Source organism: Lissotriton vulgaris, unplaced genomic scaffold (genome assembly GCF_964263255.1).
Source record: "Lissotriton vulgaris unplaced genomic scaffold, aLisVul1.2 SCAFFOLD_494, whole genome shotgun sequence".
Classification (NCBI taxonomy): domain Eukaryota; kingdom Metazoa; phylum Chordata; class Amphibia; order Caudata; family Salamandridae; genus Lissotriton; species Lissotriton vulgaris.
In genome coordinates, this window is record NW_028243049.1 from 617,192 (window position 1) to 639,576 (window position 22,385).

General features: G+C 51.6%; 1 protein-coding gene across 1 annotated transcript in view; it reads left to right on the top strand.

Annotated features, from left to right (window-relative positions):
* Positions 1 to 1,774: 1,774 nt before the first annotated feature.
* Positions 1,775 to 22,385, top strand: part of LOC147668723 (uncharacterized) — a 141,372-nt gene continuing 120,761 nt past the window's right edge. Inside the window, exon 1 of the mRNA XM_086948474.1 lies at positions 1,775 to 1,914. The gene's annotated coding sequence lies outside the window, so the exon portion shown is untranslated. The remainder of the gene's footprint in view (positions 1,915 to 22,385) is intronic.

Sequence of the window (22,385 nt, forward strand, 5' to 3'; positions counted from 1 at the left end):
AAATGCAAGGATGGCTGGATGAATGTAGCTGCAGGTGGATAAATGAATGCTTAAATGAATGGTACAGTGGGACACACGGATGAATAGAAGAATGTATGGGTAGTTGAAGGGATGAGTGTAAGTGGATGATTAGATAAACTGGGTGATGAGTGATAGGTGTGGGTATATGGTTAACCCCTTCCGCCAGCCCTCCTTGTACTCACTTGTTATTAAAGCATTCATGCACTCTCCCATTCAGCCATCAACGCATGGTCTAGATGACTTATTCAACCATACATCCACTCACCTAACCACCCATTCACTCGCCCATCTATGCAATGACTCATTCAACCATGCATCCACTCACCTAACCACCCATGCACTCGCCCATCTATTCAATGACTCATTCAAACATGCATCCACTCACCTCACCACCTATGCACTCACCCATCCATGCAATGACTCATTCATCCATGCATCCACTCACCTCAGCACCCATGCACTCGCCCATCTATGCAACGACTCATTCAACCATGCATCCACTCACCTCAGCAGCCATGCACTTGTCCATCTATGCAATGACTCATTCAACCATGCATCCACTCACCTCCGCACCCGTGCACTTGTCCATCTATGCAATGACTCATTCAACCATGCATCCACTCACCTCAGCACCCATGCACTCGTCCATCTATGCAATGACTCATTCAACCATGCATCCACTCACCTCAGCACCCAAGCACTCGTCCATCTATGCAATGACTCATTCAACCATGCATCCACTCACCTCAGCACCCATGCACTCGCCCCTCTATGCAACGACTCATTCAACCGTGCATCCACTCACCTCAGCACCCATGCACTCGCTGATCTATGAAATGACTCATTCAACCATGCATCCACTCACCTCACCACCCATGCACTCGCCCCTCTCTGCAATGACTCATTCAACCATGCATCCACTCACCTCACCACCCATGCACTCGCCCCTCTATGCAACAACTCATTCAACCATGCATCCATTTACCTCAGCACACATGCACTCCCTCATCTATGCAACGACTCATTCAACCATGCATCCACTCACCTCAGCACCCATGCACTCGCCCATCTATGCAACGACTCATTCAACCATGCATCCACTCACCTCAGCACCCATGCACTCGCCCATCTATGCAATGACTCATTCAACCATGCATCCACTCACCTCAGCACCCATGTACTCGCCCATCTATGCAACGACTCATTCATCCATGCATCCACTCATCTCAGCACCCATGCACTCGCCCATCTATGCAACGACTCATTCAACCATGCATCCACTCACCTCACCACCCATGCCCATATATGCAATCACTCATTCATCCATATGCACATGCAGTTATGCACCCATTCATTACTCATCTATCCTCTCACTCACACATCTGTTCATCCAAACACTGACTCATCTGCACATTCAACTGTTCACAAGACTTCACACAGACCAAACTCGACAATCTATAAAGAATCACAAAACTTGTTTGAAAGGTTTCCAAATCTACTTCACTGCTTGCTGCCACGGGGACGGTAAGACATGCTTTGAGGTTCAAGTCATTATCTATCATTCGTCTATTCCAATATTTCTAAAGACCAGAAACAAACTTACCGTGAGTGAGGCAGGAGCTCTTAATGTTTGAAGCAGAGGAAGGAAGGCCTCAGAAAGGCAGAAGTGTCGCTTCCCTCGGACGGTGGGTGGAGTATCCGCTGCGGTGACGTGGGTCTGCCCCGGAAGTGGCGTTTAGAGAAGTCTCTGCCTTTCATCCTCAAGGAGGGGGGGTGGGGGGTGCTGATGGACCTCGAGGCGCTGCAGCGTGGAGGGAATGATGGGGAGAAGGGAGATCTGCTGTTAGAGCCACGACTTCAGCAGAGCTGAGGATATCACAGCCGCCTCTTGATGTGAGTAAAATGAGGAACAACAGATGTCTGAGAATGAAGGGCCCGGAAATGACCTGGGTATATTGTACTGAGTGTGATGGTGCCAGGCGAGGCTCCCTTGGGCCTGGGATGCCCTGGGTATATTGTACTGAGTGTGATGGTGCCAGGTGAGGCTCCCTCTAGCCTGGGATGCCCTGGGTATATTGTACTGAGTGTGATGGTGCCAGGTGAGGCTCCCTTGGGCCTGGGATGCCCTGGGTATATTGTACTGAGTGTGATGGTGCCAGGCGAGGCTCCCTTGGGCCCAGGGTGCCCTGGGTATATTGTACTGAGTGTGATGGTGCCAGGTGAGGCTCCCTCTGGCCCGGGATGCCCTGGGTATATTGACTGAGTGTGATGGTGCCAGGTGAGGCTCCCTCTAGCCTGGGATGCCCTGGGTATATTGTACTGAGTGTGATGGTGCCAGGCGAGGCTCCCTCTGGCCTGGGATGCCCTGGGTATATTGTACTGAGTGTGATGGTGCCAGGCGAGGCTCCCTCTGGCCCGGAATGCCTGGGTATATTGTACTGAGTGTGATGGTGCCAGGTGAGGCTCCCTCTAGCCTGGGATGCCCTGGGTATATTGTACTGAGTGTGATGGTGCCAGGTGAGGCTCCCTCTGGCCTGGGATGCCTGGGTATATTGTACTGAGTGTGATGGTGCCAGGTGAGGCTCCCTCTGGCCTGGGATGCCCTGGGTATATTGTACTGAGTGTGATGGTGCCAGGTGAGGCTCCCTTGGGCCCAGGGTGCCCTGTGTATATTGTACTGAGTGTGACGGTGCCAGGCGAGGCTCCCTTGGGCCCAGGGTCCCCTGGGTATATTGTACTGAGTGTGATGGTGCCAGGCGAGGCTCCCTCTGGCCTGGGATGCCCTGGGTATATTGTACTGAGTGCGATGGTGCCAGGCGAGGCTCCCTTGGGCCCAGGGTCCCCTGGGTATATTGTACTGAGTGTGATGGTGCCAGGCGAGGCTCCCTTGGGCCCAGGGTCCCCTGGGTATATTGTACTGAGTGTGATGGTGCCAGGTGAGGCTCCCTCTGGCCTGGGATGCCCTGGGTATATTGACTGAGTGTGATGGTGCCAGGTGAGGCTCCCTCTAGCCTGGGATGCCCTGGGTATATTGTACTGAGTGTGATGGTGCCAGGTGAGGCTCCCTCTGGCCTGGGATGCCTGGGTATATTGTACTGAGTGTGATGGTGCCAGGTGAGGCTCCCTCTGGCCTGGGATGCCCTGGGTATATTGTACTGAGTGTGATGGTGCCAGGTGAGGCTCCCTTGGGCCTGGGATGCCCTGGGTATATTGTACTGAGTGTGATGGTGCCAGGTGAGGCTCCCTTGGGCCTGGGATGCCCTGGGTATATTGTACTGAGTGTGATGGTGCCAGGCGAGGCTCCCTTGGGCCCAGGGTGCCCTGGGTATATTGTACTGAGTGTGATGGTGCCAGGTGAGGCTCCCTCTGGCCCGGGATGCCCTGGGTATATTGTACTGAGTGTGATGGTGCCAGGTGAGGCTCCCTCTGACCTGGGATGCCCTGGGTATATTGTACTGAGTGTGATGGTGCCAGGTGAGGCTCCCTCTAGCCTGGGATGCCCTGGGTATATTGTACTGAGTGTGATGGTGCCAGGTGAGGCTCCATCTGGCCTGGGATGCCCTGGGTATATTGTACTGAGTGTGATGGTGCCAGGCGAGGCTCCCTTGGGCCCAGGGTGCCCTGGGTATATTGTACTGAGTGTGATGCTGCCAGGTGAGGCTCCCTCTGGCCCGGGATGCCCTGGGTATATTGTACTGAGTGTGATGGTGCCAGGTGAGGCTCCCTCTGACCTGGGATGCCCTGGGTATATTGTACTGAGTGTGATGGTGCCAGGTGAGGCTCCCTCTAGCCTGGGATGCCCTGGGTATATTGTGCTGAGTGTGATGGTGCCAGGTGAGGCTCCCTCTGGCCTGGGATGCCCTGGGTATATTGTACTGAGTGTGATGGTGCCAGGTGAGGCTCCCTCTGGCCCGGGATGCCCTGGGTATATTGTACTGAGTGTGATGGTGCCAGGTGAGGCTCCCTTGGGCCTGGGATGCCTGGGTATATTGTTCTGAGTGTGATGGTGCCAGACGAGGCTCCCTCTGGCCTGGGATGCCCTGGGTATATTCTACTGAGTGTGATTGTGCCAGGCGAGGCTCCCTCGGGAAGGGATGACCCGGGTATATTGTACTGAGTGTGATGGTGCCAGGCGAGGCTCCCTCAGGAAGGGATGCCCTGGGTATATTGTACTGAGTGTGATGGTGCCAGGTGAGGCTCCCTTGGGCCCAGGGTGCCCTGTGTATATTGTACTGAGTGTGACGGTGCCAGGCGAGGCTCCCTTGGGCCCAGGGTCCCCTGGGTATATTGTACTGAGTGTGATGGTGCCAGGCGAGGCTCCCTCTGGCCTGGGATGCCCTGGGTATATTGTACTGAGTGCGATGGTGCCAGGCGAGGCTCCCTTGGGCCCAGGGTCCCCTGGGTATATTGTACTGAGTGTGATGGTGCCAGGCGAGGCTCCCTTGGGCCCAGGGTCCCCTGGGTATATTGTACTGAGTGTGATGGTGCCAGGTGAGGCTCCCTCTGGCCTGGGATGCCCTGGGTATATTGACTGAGTGTGATGGTGCCAGGTGAGGCTCCCTCAGGCCCGGGATGACCTGGGTATATTGTTCTGAGTGTGATGGTGCCAGGCGAGGCTCCCTCTGGCCTGGGATGCCTGGGTATATTGTACTGAGTGTGATGGTGCCAGGTGAGGCTCCCTCTGGCCCGGGATGCCCTGGGTATATTGTACTGAGTGTGACGGTGCCAGGCGAGGCTCCCTCTGGCCTGGGATGCCCTGGGTATATTGTACTGAGTGCGATGGTGCCAGGCGAGGCTCCCTTGGGCCCAGGGTCCCCTGGGTATATTGTACTGAGTGTGATGGTGCCAGACGAGGCTCCCTCTGGCCTGGGATGCCTGGGTATATTGTTCTGAGTGTGATGGTGCCAGGCGAGGCTCCCTTGGGCCTAGGGTGCCCTGGGTATATTGTACTGAGTGTGATGGTGCCAGGCGAGGCTCCCTCTGGCCTGGGATGCCCTGGGTATATTGTACTGAGTGTGATGGTGCCAGGTGAGGCTCCCTCTGGCCTGGGATGCCCTGGGTATATTGTACTGAGTGTGATGGTGCCAGGTGAGGCTCCCTCTGGCCTGGGATGCCCTGGGTATATTGTACTGAGTGTGATGGTGCCAGGTGAGGCTCCCTCTGGCCCGGGATGCCCTGGGTATATTGTACTGAGTGTGATGGTGCCAGGCGAGGCTCCCTTGGGCCTGGGATGCCCTGGGTATATTGTACTGAGTGTGATGGTGCCAGGTGAGGCTCCCTTGGGCCTGGGATGCCCTGGGTATATTGTACTGAGTGTGATGGTGCCAGGTGAGGCTCCCTCTGGCCCGGGATGCCCTGGGTATATTGTACTGAGTGTGATGGTGCCAGGTGAGGCTCCCTCTAGCCTGGGATGCCCTGGGTATATTCTACTGAGTGTGATTGTGCCAGGCGAGGCTCCCTCGGGAAGGGATGACCCGGGTATATTGTACTGAGTGTGATGGTGCCAGGCGAGGCTCCCTCAGGAAGGGATGCCCTGGGTATATTGTACTGAGTGTGATGGTGCCAGGCGAGGCTCCCTTGGGCCTGGGATGCCCTGGGTATATTGTACTGAGTGTGATGGTTCCAGGTGAGGCTCCCTTGGGCCTGGGATGCCCTGGGTATATTGTACTGAGTGTGATGGTGCCAGGTGAGGCTCCCTCTGGCCTGGGATGCCCTGGGTATATTGTACTGAGTGTGATGGTGCCAGGTGAGGCTCCTTTGGGCCTGGGATGCCCTGGGTATATTGTACTGAGTGTGATGGTTCCAGGTGAGGCTCCCTTGGGCCTGGGATGCCCTGGGTATATTGTACTGAGTGTGATGGTGCCAGGTGAGGCTCCTTTGGGCCTGGGATGCCCTGGGTATATTGTACTGAGTGTGATGGTGCCAGGTGAGGCTCCCTTGGGCCTGGGATGCCCTGGGTATATTGTACTGAGTGTGATGGTGCCAGGTGAGGCTCCCTTGGGCCTGGGATGCCCTGGGTATATTGACTGAGTGTGATGGTGCCAGGCGAGGCTCCCTTGGGCCCAGGGTGCCCTGGGTATATTGTACTGAGTGTGATGGTGCCAGGTGAGGCTCCCTCTGACCTGGGATGCCCTGGGTATATTGTACTGAGTGTGATGGTGCCAGGTGAGGCTCCCTCTGGTCTGGGATGCCCTGGGTATATTGTACTGAGTGTGATCATGCCAGGTGAGGCTCCCTCTGGCCCGGGATGCCCTGGGTATATTGTACTGAGTGTGATGGTGCCAGGTGAGGCTCTCTCTGACCTGGGATGCCCTGGGTATATTGTACTGAGTGTGATGGTGCCAGGTGAGGCTCCCTCTGGCCTGGGATGCCCTGGGTATATTGTACTGAGTGTGATGGTGCCAGGTGAGGCTCCCTCTGGCCTGGGATGCCCTGGGTATATTGTACTGAGTGTGATGGTGCCAGGTGAGGCTCCCTTGGGCCTGTGATGCCTGGGTATATTGTTCTGAGTGTGATGGTGCCAGACGAGGCTCCCTCTGGCCTAGGATGCCCTGGGTATATTGTACTGAGTGTGATGGTGCCAGGTGAGGCTCCCTCAGGCCCGGGATGCCCTGGGTATATTGTACTGAGTGTGATGGTGCCAGGTGAGGCTCCCTCTGGCCCGGGATGCCCTGGGTATATTGTACTGAGTGTGATGGTGCCAGGCGAGGCTCCCTCTGACCTGGGATGCCCTGGGTATATTGTACTGAGTGTGATGGTGCCAGGTGAGGCTCCCTCTGGCCTGGGATGCCCTGGGTATATTGTACTGAGTGTGATGGTGCCAGGTGAGGCTCCCTTGGGCCTGGGATGCCCTGGGTATATTGTACTGAGTGTGATGGTGCCAGGTGAGGCTCCCTCTGGCCCGGGATGCCCTGGGTATATTGTACTGAGTGTGATGGTGCCAGGTGAGGCTCCCTCTAGCCTGGGATGCCCTGGGTATATTGTACTGAGTGTGATGGTGCCAGACGAGGCTCCCTCTGGCCTGGGATGCCTGGGTATATTGTTCTGAGTGTGATGGTGCCAGGCGAGGCTCCCTCTGGCCTGGGATGCCTGGGTATATTGTTCTGAGTGTGATGGTGCCAGACGAGGCTCCCTCTGGCCTGGGATGCCCTGGGTATATTGTACTGAGTGTGATGGTGCCAGACGAGGCTCCCTCTGGCCTGGGATGCCTGGGTATATTGTTCTGAGTGTGATGGTGCCAGGCGAGGCTCCCTTGGGCCCAGGGTGCCCTGGGTATATTGTACTGAGTGTGATGGTGCCAGGCGAGGCTCCCTCTGGCCTGGGATGCCTGGGTATATTGTTCTGAGTGTGATGGTGCCAGACGAGGCTCCCTCTGGCCTGGGATGCCTGGGTATATTGTACTGAGTGTGATTGTGCCAGACGAGGCTCCATCGGGAAGGGATGCCCTGGGTATATTGTACTGAGTGTGATGGTGCCAGGTGAGGCTCCCTCTGGCCTGGGATGCCTTGGGTATATTGTTCTGAGTGTGATGGTGCCAGGCGAGGCTCCCTCTGGCCTGGGATGCCTGGGTATATTGTACTGAGTGTGGCGGTGCCAGGCGAGGCTCCATCGGGAAGGGATGCCCTGGGTATATTGTACTGAATGTGATGGTGCCAGGTGAGGCTCCCTCTGACCTGGGATGCCCTGGGTATATTGACTGAGTGTGATGGTGCCAGGCGAGGCTCCCTTGGGCCCAGGGTCCCCTGGGTATATTGTACTGAGTGTGATGGTGCCAGGCGAGGCTCCCTTGGGCCCAGGGTCCCCTGGGTATATTGTACTGAGTGTAATGGTGCCAGGTGAGGCTCCGTCTAGCCTGGGATGCCCTGGGTATATTGTACTGAGTGTGATGGTGCCCGGCGAGGCTCCCTTGATCCCAGGTTGCCCTGGGTATATTGACTGAGTGTGATGGTGCCAGGCGAGGCTCCCTTGGGCCTAGGGTCCCCTGGGTATATTGTACTGAGTGTGATGGTGCCAGGCGAGGCTCCCTTGGGCCCAGGGTCCCCTGGGTATATTGTACTGAGTGTGATGGTGCCAGGTGAGGCTCCGTCTAGCCTGGGATGCCCTGGGTATATTGTACTGAGTGTGATGGTGCCCGGCGAGGCTCCCTTGATCCCAGGTTGCCCTGGGTATATTTTACTGAGTGTGATGGTGCCAGTTGAGGCTCCCTCTGGCCTGGGATGCCCTGGGTATATTGTACTGAGTGTGACGGTGCCAGGCGAGGCTCCCTCTGGCCTGGGATGCCCTGGGTATATTGTACTGAGTGTGATGGTGCCAGGTGAGGCTCCCTCTAGCCTGGGATGCCCTGGGTATATTGTGCTGAGTGTGATGGTGCCAGGTGAGGCTCCCTCTGGCCTGGGATGCCCTGGGTATATTGTACTGAGTGTGATGGTGCCAGGTGAGGCTCCCTCTGGCCCGGGATGCCCTGGGTATATTGTACTGAGTGTGATGGTGCCAGGTGAGGCTCCCTTGGGCCTGGGATGCCTGGGTATATTGTTCTGAGTGTGATGGTGCCAGACGAGGCTCCCTCTGGCCTGGGATGCCCTGGGTATATTCTACTGAGTGTGATTGTGCCAGGCGAGGCTCCCTGGGGAAGGGATGACCCGGGTATATTGTACTGAGTGTGATGGTGCCAGACGAGGCTCCCTCTGGCCTGGGATGCCTGGGTATATTGTTCTGAGTGTGATGGTGCCAGGCGAGGCTCCCTTGGGCCCAGGGTGCCCTGGGTATATTGTACTGAGTGTGATGGTGCCAGGCGAGGCTCCCTCTGGCCTGGGATGCCCTGGGTATATTGTACTGAGTGTGATGGTGCCAGGTGAGGCTCCCTCTGGCCTGGGATGCCCTGGGTATATTGTACTGAGTGTGATGGTGCCAGGTGAGGCTCCCTCTGGCCTGGGATGCCCTGGGTATATTGTACTGAGTGTGATGGTGCCAGGTGAGGCTCCCTCTGGCCCGGGATGCCCTGGGTATATTGTACTGAGTGTGATGGTGCCAGGCGAGGCTCCCTTGGGCCTGGGATGCCCTGGGTATATTGTACTGAGTGTGATGGTGCCAGGTGAGGCTCCCTTGGGCCTGGGATGCCCTGGGTATATTGTACTGAGTGTGATGGTGCCAGGTGAGGCTCCCTCTGGCCCGGGATGCCCTGGGTATATTGTACTGAGTGTGATGGTGCCAGGTGAGGCTCCCTCTAGCCTGGGATGCCCTGGGTATATTCTACTGAGTGTGATTGTGCCAGGCGAGGCTCCCTCGGGAAGGGATGACCCGGGTATATTGTACTGAGTGTGATGGTGCCAGGCGAGGCTCCCTCAGGAAGGGATGCCCTGGGTATATTGTACTGAGTGTGATGGTGCCAGGCGAGGCTCCCTTGGGCCTGGGATGCCCTGGGTATATTGTACTGAGTGTGATGGTTCCAGGTGAGGCTCCCTTGGGCCTGGGATGCCCTGGGTATATTGTACTGAGTGTGATGGTGCCAGGTGAGGCTCCCTCTGGCCTGGGATGCCCTGGGTATATTGTACTGAGTGTGATGGTGCCAGGTGAGGCTCCTTTGGGCCTGGGATGCCCTGGGTATATTGTACTGAGTGTGATGGTTCCAGGTGAGGCTCCCTTGGGCCTGGGATGCCCTGGGTATATTGTACTGAGTGTGATGGTGCCAGGTGAGGCTCCCTCTGGCCTGGGATGCCCTGGGTATATTGTACTGAGTGTGATGGTGCCAGGTGAGGCTCCTTTGGGCCTGGGATGCCCTGGGTATATTGTACTGAGTGTGATGGTGCCAGGTGAGGCTCCCTTGGGCCTGGGATGCCCTGGGTATATTGTACTGAGTGTGATGGTGCCAGGTGAGGCTCCCTTGGGCCTGGGATGCCCTGGGTATATTGACTGAGTGTGATGGTGCCAGGTGAGGCTCCCTCTGGCCCGGGATGCCCTGGGTATATTGTACTGAGTGTGATGGTGCCAGGTGAGGCTCCCTCTGACCTGGGATGCCCTGGGTATATTGTACTGAGTGTGATGGTGCCAGGTGAGGCTCCCTCTGGTCTGGGATGCCCTGGGTATATTGTACTGAGTGTGATCGTGCCAGGTGAGGCTCCCTCTGGCCCGGGATGCCCTGGGTATATTGTACTGAGTGTGATGGTGCCAGGTGAGGCTCTCTCTGACCTGGGATGCCCTGGGTATATTGTACTGAGTGTGATGGTGCCAGGTGAGGCTCCCTCTGGCCTGGGATGCCCTGGGTATATTGTACTGAGTGTGATGGTGCCAGGTGAGGCTCCCTCTGGCCTGGGATGCCCTGGGTATATTGTACTGAGTGTGATGGTGCCAGGTGAGGCTCCCTTGGGCCTGTGATGCCTGGGTATATTGTTCTGAGTGTGATGGTGCCAGACGAGGCTCCCTCTGGCCTAGGATGCCCTGGGTATATTGTACTGAGTGTGATGGTGCCAGGTGAGGCTCCCTCAGGCCCGGGATGCCCTGGGTATATTGTACTGAGTGTGATGGTGCCAGGTGAGGCTCCCTCTGGCCAGGGATGCCCTGGGTATATTGTACTGAGTGTGATGGTGCCAGGCGAGGCTCCCTCTGACCTGGGATGCCCTGGGTATATTGTACTGAGTGTGATGGTGCCAGGTGAGGCTCCCTCTGGCCTGGGATGCCCTGGGTATATTGTACTGAGTGTGATGGTGCCAGGTGAGGCTCCCTTGGGCCTGGGATGCCCTGGGTATATTGTACTGAGTGTGATGGTGCCAGGTGAGGCTCCCTCTGGCCCGGGATGCCCTGGGTATATTGTACTGAGTGTGATGGTGCCAGGTGAGGCTCCCTCTAGCCTGGGATGCCCTGGGTATATTGTACTGAGTGTGATGGTGCCAGACGAGGCTCCCTCTGGCCTGGGATGCCTGGGTATATTGTTCTGAGTGTGATGGTGCCAGGCGAGGCTCCCTCTGGCCTGGGATGCCTGGGTATATTGTTCTGAGTGTGATGGTGCCAGACGAGGCTCCCTCTGGCCTGGGATGCCCTGGGTATATTGTACTGAGTGTGATGGTGCCAGACGAGGCTCCCTCTGGCCTGGGATGCCTGGGTATATTGTTCTGAGTGTGATGGTGCCAGGCGAGGCTCCCTTGGGCCCAGGGTGCCCTGGGTATATTGTACTGAGTGTGATGGTGCCAGGCGAGGCTCCCTCTGGCCTGGGATGCCTGGGTATATTGTTCTGAGTGTGATGGTGCCAGACGAGGCTCCCTCTGGCCTGGGATGCCTGGGTATATTGTACTGAGTGTGATTGTGCCAGACGAGGCTCCTTCGGGAAGGGATGCCCTGGGTATATTGTACTGAGTGTGATGGTGCCAGGTGAGGCTCCCTCTGGCCTGGGATGCCTTGGGTATATTGTTCTGAGTGTGATGGTGCCAGGCGAGGCTCCCTCTGGCCTGGGATGCCTGGGTATATTGTACTGAGTGTGGCGGTGCCAGGCGAGGCTCCATCGGGAAGGGATGCCCTGGGTATATTGTACTGAATGTGATGGTGCCAGGCGAGGCTCCCTTGGGCCCAGGGTCCCCTGGGTATATTGTACTGAGTGTGATGGTGCCAGGCGAGGCTCCCTTGGGCCCAGGGTCCCCTGGGTATATTGTACTGAGTGTAATGGTGCCAGGTGAGGCTCCGTCTAGCCTGGGATGCCCTGGGTATATTGTACTGAGTGTGATGGTGCCCGGCGAGGCTCCCTTGATCCCAGGTTGCCCTGGGTATATTGACTGAGTGTGATGGTGCCAGGCGAGGCTCCCTTGGGCCCAGGGTCCCCTGGGTATATTGTACTGAGTGTGATGGTGCCAGGCGAGGCTCCCTTGGGCCCAGGGTCCCCTGGGTATATTGTACTGAGTGTGATGGTGCCAGGTGAGGCTCCGTCTAGCCTGGGATGCCCTGGGTATATTGTACTGAGTGTGATGGTGCCCGGCGAGGCTCCCTTGATCCCAGGTTGCCCTGGGTATATTTTACTGAGTGTGATGGTGCCAGTTGAGGCTCCCTCTGGCCTGGGATGCCCTGGGTATATTGTACTGAGTGTGACAGTGCCAGGTGAGGCTCCCTCTAGCCTGGGATGCCCTGGGTATATTGTACTGAGTGTGATGGTGCCAGGTGAGGCTCCCTCTGGCCTGGGATGCCCTGGGTATATTCTACTGAGTGTGATTGTGCCAGGCGAGGCTCCCTCGGGAAGGGATGACCCGGGTATATTGTACTGAGTGTGATGGTGCCAGGCGAGGCTCCCTCAGGAAGGGATGCCCTGGGTATATTGTACTGAGTGTGATGGTACTAGGCGAGGCTCCCTTGGGCCCAGGGTGCCCTGTGTATATTGTACTGAGTGTGACGGTGCCAGGCGAGGCTCCCTCTGGCCTGGGATGCCCTGGGTATATTGTACTGAGTGCGATGGTGCCAGGCGAGGCTCCCTCAGGAAGGGATTCCCTGGGTATATTGTATTGAGTGTGATGGTGCCAGGCGAGGCTCCCTTGGGCCTGGGATGCCCTGGGTATATTGTACTGAGTGTGATGGTACCAGGTGCTCGCACTGCTGCATGTATTAAAAAAATTGTTATTTGCTACTGGCAGGGGGCACGAGTTAGGTGCTCGTACTGCGGCTAAACTTTTAAACTGTTCCCTTGTGCAATACCTGTTCCTGTCTCTGGCGCTGCTGCTGTGAGAGAGCAGTAAGCACGATCTCAGGTGCCTGCACTGCGCTAATTTTAAAAAACCTCACTTGCCCGAAATTCAACTCACCTATCAGTCACTGGATTCGCCTGTGTACCTCCCACTCCCCGTTCCACCCCGAGCCGAGCTCGTCGTGTGGAGGGAGTTCTTTCTATCACTTTGCTCTCTTTGCTCTCTTCCGGCGGAAGGGGGGAGCGCTCTAGTTTCCAGACTGCCGCCTCCCTACTTAACGCAGGAGCCAGCGCAGGCTTCAGTCCTCCGATTTAGGGTATATGTGCTGCTGCACTATCGAGACCATAGCCATTTTGCGCCAGTTTATCTTTTGCAGGGGGCACGAGTTAGGTGCTCACACTGCTGCGTGTATTTTAAAAATTGCTATTTGCTACTGGCAGGGGGCACGAGTTAGGTGCTCGCACTGCTGCATGTATCGTAAAAATTGTTATTTGCTACTGGCAGGGGGCACAAGTTAGGTGCTCGCACTGCTGCATGTATTTTAAAAATTGTTATTTGCTGGAGGGGCGTGGTTTGGACGCCGAGGGAGATGGCGGCTCTCTAAGTCTCTCCGCCCGTGCCGAAGGTCTTGATCAGATCTGGAGCGCAAATCCACTCCAGCGCCGACAACCACAGAAGAATCGGGCAGCGGAATGTAAGCGGAGCACATAGAGCGCTCAGCTGATGAGCTGCGTGAAGGAAAAGTCCGATTTTGTTGGACTCGAAGCTCCGCTCCGGGTGCTGCCGGGCTCTGGTGCAGGAAGGCGGGAGGAAGGCTACGCGATCAGCCCAGCAGCCCGCCGAGGACGCCGGCAGACGGGAATCAAGGCTCCTGCTCGATATGGGAGCAGACTATTAAAAATTCCGGCGGCACACCGGACTGTGAAATGTGCAAAAGTATAATCGGAAAAGGAGAACCGTGAGTACATTGAGCGCTTGGGGCACAGTAAACAGCAAACAGCTCGAGCACAGCCACCGCTCACACCCTCATAAAATGGCGGCATAACGCATTTTTAAGGAACTGTAGGTCCACAATCAGATTCTGCCCATTTGCCTGCAACGTTTGCCTGCAACGTTTCTGAGGAAAAACGAGCAAAAAATGACTGAGATTAAATAGAACTGAGCATTTACACCAGTAATTCAGTAATAAGCGGAAAGGTGCCTTTGGTGATGATTTTGACCCCTGAGGATCTATAGTGTGTGATCCGGTGTGTAATGACTGACCATGATCCCATGACCATGATCCCAAATCATCCTCTTTTGAACTGCCTTTGATACTGCTAAGACATCTGGGCTGCCACATTTCATATGCTGTAGTGGATGTAGTGGCTGTAATGCTGTAGTGGCTGAGTGCTGGTTCAACGTGAAGAAGTGATTAACTGATGTCCTGCAATGGGCAAAAGTTAGGAGCTACCACGGAGTGGTAAAATCTGGCAAAGTCTGTAAAAAAAAAAAGGTAGTGTCTGAATATATGCTTGGAGATTGCGCCCACTGCAATGCGAATAAGTGTGAGTCCCACTCATCGCATATTACCTATTTAACGTGTGTGGTTGATCCCAAAATGGCGACGTGTGTGGTTAATCCCGAAATGGTGACGCAAGCTTCTACTCTGAGATGAAGAATTGCGCCTTCAGCACAACAACTGAGCTAATCATATAATCGATCAGTTAGGATAAATAGGAATAAATAGGGACAATTACCGGAGATTGGAAAAGGAAGTGCGCCACAGCGATCAGGCACGAATCAGGGGAATCACTGGCCACTGTTCACGATCAGTCGGTCTATACCACGAATGAACATGTCTGACAAAGAGCTTGCAAAAGGCCTGAAGAGGCTTAAGTCTGATCTGGCGTCACCTGGTAAGGGGAAGAAGGATAACCCGGATCCAATAGATTTAATACTTAGCAGACTTGATGAAGTCAGAGATCTGGCGAAAGCGACAAAGGAAGAGGTGGCAGCAATCAGACAAGATAACCGCGACACCAATGCAAAACTTTTGGAGGCGGAAACGAGGATTAGCAAACTTGAGGATATGGAAGTTAAGACCTGCAACGCAGTTAAACGCTTGTGCATAGCAGCAGATCAAACAACACGGAAACTCGCTGAATTGGAGGACCGGAATCGAAGGGGGAATCTACGCATTTTTGGCATTCCGGAAGGTTCAGAGGATCAACTAGGGAACTGCGTAGCTTTTCTTGAATCCTGTTTACCCAAGCTACAAACATGACGTTTCTACACCCACTAGAATTTGACAGAGCCCATAGAGTCCCGGCCAGGATCTCCAAGGATCAAAAGGGTCCCAGAGCTATTGTTTGTAAACCGCTCCGGTACCAGCATGTAGAACAGATTCTTGCCTTCATGCGGAAAAACAATCACATCCTGTGGAAATCTGCTAAGGTCTATATATCTCAAGACTATAGTAAGGAGACGGTGGACGTCAGGAAGGCATTCTTGGCACTTAGACCGCAGCTGAAGAAAAGGGGTTTCCAATATGGATTCGTTGGTCCGGCAAGGTATCGAGTGATTATTCAAGGCTCTCCACACATTTTTTCAGATCCATTGAAATTGAAACGTATGTTGGATGGCCCAGATGACTTGGACATGGAGACGAACAATCCTGAAAGCTCCGCTGATCAGGCCTCAGCTTCAGGCTATAAATGAAGGGCACCCTGCTAAACGCTTTTTCCAATGGTTTTCTATTCCTGGTTATTAAATGAAACGGCGACTTTGTTCGGTCTGTTATGTCACATGAATATGGTACTTTTGATAGTCTGGATTAAGGCCTCTGATTCAGAGTTCATGTTTCCATATATGTCTCCATATAGTTCACATTTCTCAGTATACCTTGAGGGCCCAGGTTAAGGCCCAGGTTTAAAGCTTTCACTATGGTATTCATGTCTGGACATTGACATTCTTCTACCTTGAGCTGTTTAATACGTTTAATGCGCTTTTCGCATGCCTTAATACGTTTAATGCGTTTTTCGCATGCCTCAATACATGACTTTATACCTTTTATCAGCTGGTAATGTTGGGGGTTCTGTTACTCATTCGACGAAGGTAATGCCTTGTTTTGCTTGTCTTTTAAACTGCAGTTTTTGAATTCTTTAATACACGCAAGGTTACTAGATACATGGCTTTTATAGCTATGACAGTTAACAACGACTCACGAGTTTGCAGTAAATGTTAATAGTCTTGTATGCTCCAGATTAAAAATTAAAATTAATATGGATATGTTTTGGCACGGGGAGGCTACACCGTACTCTCTCTCCAATCGCCATGCCTACTGAATACAGGTGGGGTGGGGAGGGTGGAGGGTTGAGGGGATTGGGGGTTTGGGTATGTGTTACATGTCTTTTATGTTTGATTCTTCTTCTTCTTGCTTGCATTTTCACTATTGCGATGGCACTTGATGGTGGTGTGGGTTATAGACTCTATGTTCACTTATATGTCCTTTCGAAGTCTCGGAGAGGTGAAAGATTAACATTTTGTAGTTGGTCAAGTGAGGTGACTATCCTTCTCTGGATGAAACACTGTTTACCTGTTCACAAATAATACTGTAAATACTCCGATGGGAGTATGTAATATGGACAAAATGAAGATATTGTCACTCAATGTTAAAGGTTTGAACCAATCTATCAAAAGACAAAAAATCTTAGACTATGTGCGTAGGTTAAAAGGTGATATTGTATTGCTACAAGAGACAAAGCTGGAAGCTAAGCTGTTTTTTCACATGCGGAATAAGTTTTACAGTGAGGTTGTGGGTGCAGAATCTGTACACAAGAAGAATGGGGTGTTGATTCTTGTCGCGAAGAAATCAAAGGTGGAGGTTTTATCTTCTGAGGTTAGTTTAGATGGGAGGTGGGTTACGGCCAAACTAAGTAAGGATAATACGGAGTTTTATGTTACGAACATATATGCTCCTAACATCAGTGACCTCGAGTTTTGGGAGGAGTTAAATAAACATATGGAAAATATCCCAGATAGTGCTGTTCACATAGTAGGTGGTGACTTTAATCTTCCAAAGGACGCAACGCTAGATAGGGACTCCCACTGCCCTTTGAAACCAAACAAATCTCATAGAGCCTTCAATAATCTGTGTGAACGCTTTCATTTAGTGGATGCTTGGAGACTCCAGAATCCTACAGGGAGGGATTATACTTTTTATTCTACACCACACGACTCATACTCCAGGATTGACTACATCCTTATAACACAGAACGGGGTACCCAGAATAGAATCTACCACCATAGAACCTCGTGTGATGTCGGATCATTCTTGTATATCCCTGTCCATTGCAAATGCCAAATCATCTCCTCGTCAGACGTCTTGGCGCCTGAATGACGAGATTTTAAGCGATGCTCAACACAGATCCACAATACAAGCTGCCATTGTATCTTACCTGCAAATTAATAGAGAAGGGGACACATCTGATCTTATTAGATGGGATGCCATGAAAAGTACAATACGGGGAGTTTGTATCAAGATTAGGGCTGCCATGAATAAAAATTATAACGCAAAATTAGAATCCCTTGAAAGTGAAATTGGAGTTCTTGAAAGTAAGCATCTGAGGTTAAGAGACGATATGACCCTCTATGCCCTGGCAAATAAAAAATATGAATACAATAAATTAATAAGTGAAAGGGCCGGAGTTTGGCTAGACAAAGGTAGGAGATTTAAGATTTGTGAATCCAATAAAGCGGGAAAGAGTCTCGCTTCATATTTGAAATTCAAAGTACAAAAGAACTGTATTAACATCCTTAAAGACACCGCAGGGAACTCACATTCTGAGCCAGACAAGATAGCTGAGGTATTTAGGGTATTCTATGAGGATCTCTATGCAAAAAATACGATGGTGGAGGAAGATAAAATTAAGAGTTATTTGGATGAGTGTGATCTTCCAAGATTGTCTGCTGAGGATCAGATTGGTCTAAATGGCCCGATAAGTGCTGAGGAAGTGGAAGGTGCGATTAAAAAATTAAAAACAGGGAAGGCACCAGGCCCGGATGGCTTTACAGCAAGATTCTATAAAACATTCCCCACGATATTATCCGGGCCCTTGCTTAACCTGTTCCATGAAATAAATAGTTCTGGGGAAGTAAAGGGCACTCTGGCGGAGGCAACAATTGCAGTACTCCCTAAGGAAGGTAAAGACCCTTCGCTCCCAAAAAACTACAGGCCGATTTCGCTAATTAACATTGACTGTAAGATTCTAGCTATGATACTTTCAGCACGTCTTCAAAAGGTGCTCCCACAACTAGTTCATCCATCTCAAGCGGGCTTTCTAAAGCATAGGTTGTCCAGTGATAACACACCGATTTTGGCCCATGTGTTGGAAAAAGCTAAACTTCTAGAAACCCCTACAGTGGCAATAACGTTAGATGCAGAAAAAGCCTTCGATAAGGTTGACTGGGCCTTTCTGGAAGCAGTCCTCAATAAATTTAGCCTGGGGGAAACATTTACACGACTAGTTATGTCACTTTATTGCTGCCCCTCGGCACGAGTCAGGGCGGGTGGAGCATTTTCGTCCTCCTTTTGCTTAAAACAAGGTACGAGGCAGGGGTGCCCTCTATCACCCTCTTTATTTTTATTGGCAATCGAACCGTTCTTACATCATATAAGGAAAGACCCTAAAATTGCAGGTATACCGTTTGGGGACTGCACGGTCAAACTGACAGCGTATGCGGATGATGTACTTATCCTATCTGAAAAGGCGGATGAAGCAGTATCTGCACTCATGACGGACATTGAAGAATTTTCGAAGGTATCGGGCTACAAGCTCAATAAAGACAAAACAGAGGTCAAACTGCTAAACAATAAAGGTGACAAGGGGATCTTGGGGGACTCTGGTCTTACATGGCAGCCCAAATGCTTTAAGTACCTAGGGTTGGACTTCGATAAGGATTTATTTTCCACCCTAAAAATAAATGAGGAATCGACGTTGAAAAAAATATCTACCCTTCTAGAAAGTTGGTCCCCTAAATTCCTTTCTTGGTGGGGCAGGGCTGAAACACTCAAAATGATGTCGACCCCCTTAGTTAACTACCTGGCCAGTATGCTCCCTATGACGTTCTCTAATACTTTTGTCTCGAAAATAGACCAGCTGTTTGGTAACTTCCTGTGGCGGGGCAAGAAGGCCAGGATATCCCTGAAGAAGCTACAACTGGCGAAAGATAAAGGCGGCCTGGGTCTGCCATCGTTCAGGAACTACCAGACAGCCTTTCTTTGTAAGCAAGGTGCTCAATGGTTTATAAAAACATCAACTTACACCCCGGTGTGGATTGACATTGAGAGATCAATAGTGGGCAATGCTCCTCTTGAGTCTTTAATCACCATGGACCTGTCACACTTACCCCACTCAAGATATATAATGTTAAATACCAGAAGGGCCCTCCTTAGACTCGATCAAACACACAAAACCAAATTGACATTTTCTAAATCATCATGTATGTCTCTATGGAGAAACCCCTACCTTAAACACGTAGGTGTGGAGCTCTTCTGGGAGTCATGGTCCGGAAAAGGTATTAATCTAGCAGGAGATTTGTATGATAATAACGAACTAATCCCGTTCTCAAACTTGCAGGCAAAGTTTGACCTATCACCGATAGACTTCTATAATTTCTTAAAAGTTAAGGCGACGCTAACTAGCCGTAACTTCTCACCCTACACTCCATGGCTGATAACACATCTCCCACGTATTATGCATACAGGTCACTTCGTTTCCAAGGTGTATAAACTGTTACTACCGCTGCCAAATAAATCTCACAGGACTGTTGAAGCGAAATGGGAAGCGGAATCAAACTCCACAGGTATAGAGTTCGATTGGGAATTGATTTATAAGTCAGCATTGACCCACAAAGTATCACCCATCCTATTCCAGACAAAGTATATGCTCATAAATAGGTCGTTCTGGACCCCGGAAAGGCTGTTTAAATGTAAATTGCGTGACTCTCCGGAGTGCTGGAATTGCCAATCAGGGACTGGGGATCTCTCTCACATGCTATTCAACTGTCCCCTACTGGAAGAATATTGGGAGAAAATATTTGTATGCATCCATCATGTGTTTAAGATAATGCCAAAGAAGGAATTTGTATACGTCATTCTAGGGGGGCTGGAACCGCGATTAGCAAATGAGCATGATCGCCAACTTTTGGACTTAATGTTGACATTGGCATGTAAGGTTGTTTTATGCAAGTGGAAATGTGCTAAGGAAGTAAATGTCAAGATTTGGCAGGAATGGCTGTTTTTCCTAAGAGGTGCCACGAACCAAGCATTACAGTCCTCTACGTGGTGTCCATCCAATAAGAAATTGTGGAAATCACTTGATAAATCATCCCTCCATTTTGACCCGCCTTGAGGCAAGACGCCCTTGTAATAATACCTTAGATATATGGGTGTGATCCTAGTCTGTATGTTAGAACTATTCCCATTGCATCCACACGTCAAGTGTTAACACCATAATCAATAACCTTGTGACAAGCAAGAGTGATTCTTCTCTTTATTTTATCATTTGTAGTTTCTGTATTGGTCTGACAACATCTGTAACAACTCACCTTTTGCTGGAAGATTTAATGTAATGTCTTTTGCTTTTGTTTTCTTAACTCAATAAAAATGATTTGAAATAAAAAAAATAAAAAAAATTGTTATTTGCTACTGGCAGGGGGCACGAGTTAGGTGCTCGTACTGCGGCTAAACTTTTAAACTGTTCCCTTGTGCAATACCTGTTCCTGTCTCTGGCGCTGCTGCTGTGAGAGAGCAGTAAGCACGATCTCAGGTGCCTGCACTGCGCTTATTTAAAAAAACCTCACTTGCCCGAAATTCAACTCACCTAACAGTCACTGGATTCGCCTGTGTACTTCCCACTCCCCGTTCCACCCTGAGCCGAGCTCGTTGTGTGGAGGGAGTTCTTTCTATCACTTTGGTCTCTTTGCTCACTTCCGGTGGAAGGGGGGAGCGCTCTAGTTTCCAGACTGCCGCCTCCCTATGTGCCGCCTCCCTATGTGCCGCCTACCGATGTGTTAGCCGACGCGCAGCGGACGCGTGCAGCGGACGCGCGCAGCGGGCGCGACGGTGGCGCGCCGGAGTTGTGCCAGAGTCCTGCCCATCTGCTCCCGTCCACGACAGGCCGGGAACAGGGGCCATTCCCTAGCCCGTTAAATATTTTATGGTAACTCTTACATACTCTAGAGATGCTCTATTAAGCCTTAGGCCACCACATTGCCTACGGAGCCCACCTCTGTGTTGTTATCAGGCTCCAACCACTTGCCCAGACTGCAACCTTTCCCTCTTATCTCTTCCCTCCCAAATCAACATAGCCACATGTAATTTTCCGCAGCGTCAGTTAATGTTTAAACATCTAGACCCCCTTCAAGAATTTTCTTTTGTCAGCTTAAATTGTAGGTCATTACCCAAACATAAGAGAGACATCTTTGACCTACTCACTTCCTCCCAACCAGCTGCTCTATTTCTTACAGAGACCTGGCTAAATGACAGCTCCGGCCCTGACATAGCATCTGCCCGCCCCAATAACTATACCTATATAGGTAAAAATCGAGTGGGAAAAGAGGGTGGTGGGATAGCTATAGTCTTCAACAGAACATATTCTTGTAAATGGGAGGATCTGGATATGCCAAACAGTGAAGCTGGCTTGTTTAAACTCTTGATATCTCCTAACTTCACCCTCTCTGGCGTTCTCATCTACCGCCCACCTGGCCCAGCCTGTACCTGGGCCACTGCCTTCCCTGAGCACGTAGCACCTTTACTCCTGAATGCCAGCAACTTCTTGATGGTTGGGGATTTGAATATACATTTGAACGATACATCCTACTCCATTAGCACCAATCTCATGCAGGATTTAGCTGCATTGAACATCACTCTACATAACTCTGGCCCTACTCACAAGGCCGGTCACATACTGGACCCTATATTCTCCAACTTAGATACGATATGTAGGCCGTCCTTACCCATCTCATGGTCAGACCACTATAGGGTAGATTTTTCCGTTACTACTGATCGTTTTTCTAAAAACCCAGTAATCCCCACTGAACAAAAAATATCCAGAAACTGGAAAAAATTGGATGTTAATAAATTTAACTCCTGTCTTGAGGACACTAGGCCCCTCACAAATGTTACCAGTATCAAGGAGGAGGCTGTCATTCATGATTGGCTTACTTCTGCTGCTAACGCATGTCTACCTCAGCGTAAGCACAAGAACAATCTGCACCACCCACCTGCCCCATGGTTTACAGACTCGCTGAAAATCCAATCCAATGCCATCCATGCCCTCCATGATGTTTACATTCAAGAGACCCCACAGAAATACTAGGCCCATGCACCACTGAGTGAGTACCCCTGGGCAAAAGGCCCCAACAACAGCCAAAAAATCGAAAAACACACAAAAATCACCACAATCCAATGCCATCCATGCCCTAAATGATGTTGAAATTCAACAAAACATTTGCATCATGCACCCATAACTAACCCTGGTCCTACTGGATACTGTGGCTACCCACAATATATTTTATTTAATGTTCTGAAAAAGTTCCAAAATTGTAGTTGCAGCAACTGTAATGCCCCAAACAAACAACATCAACTTACTTGTGAAATTTCTAATCCAAAAGTGATCCAAAGAAAGTCAAAAAGGCCTCAAATCCAAATATCCAGCAGCATCCA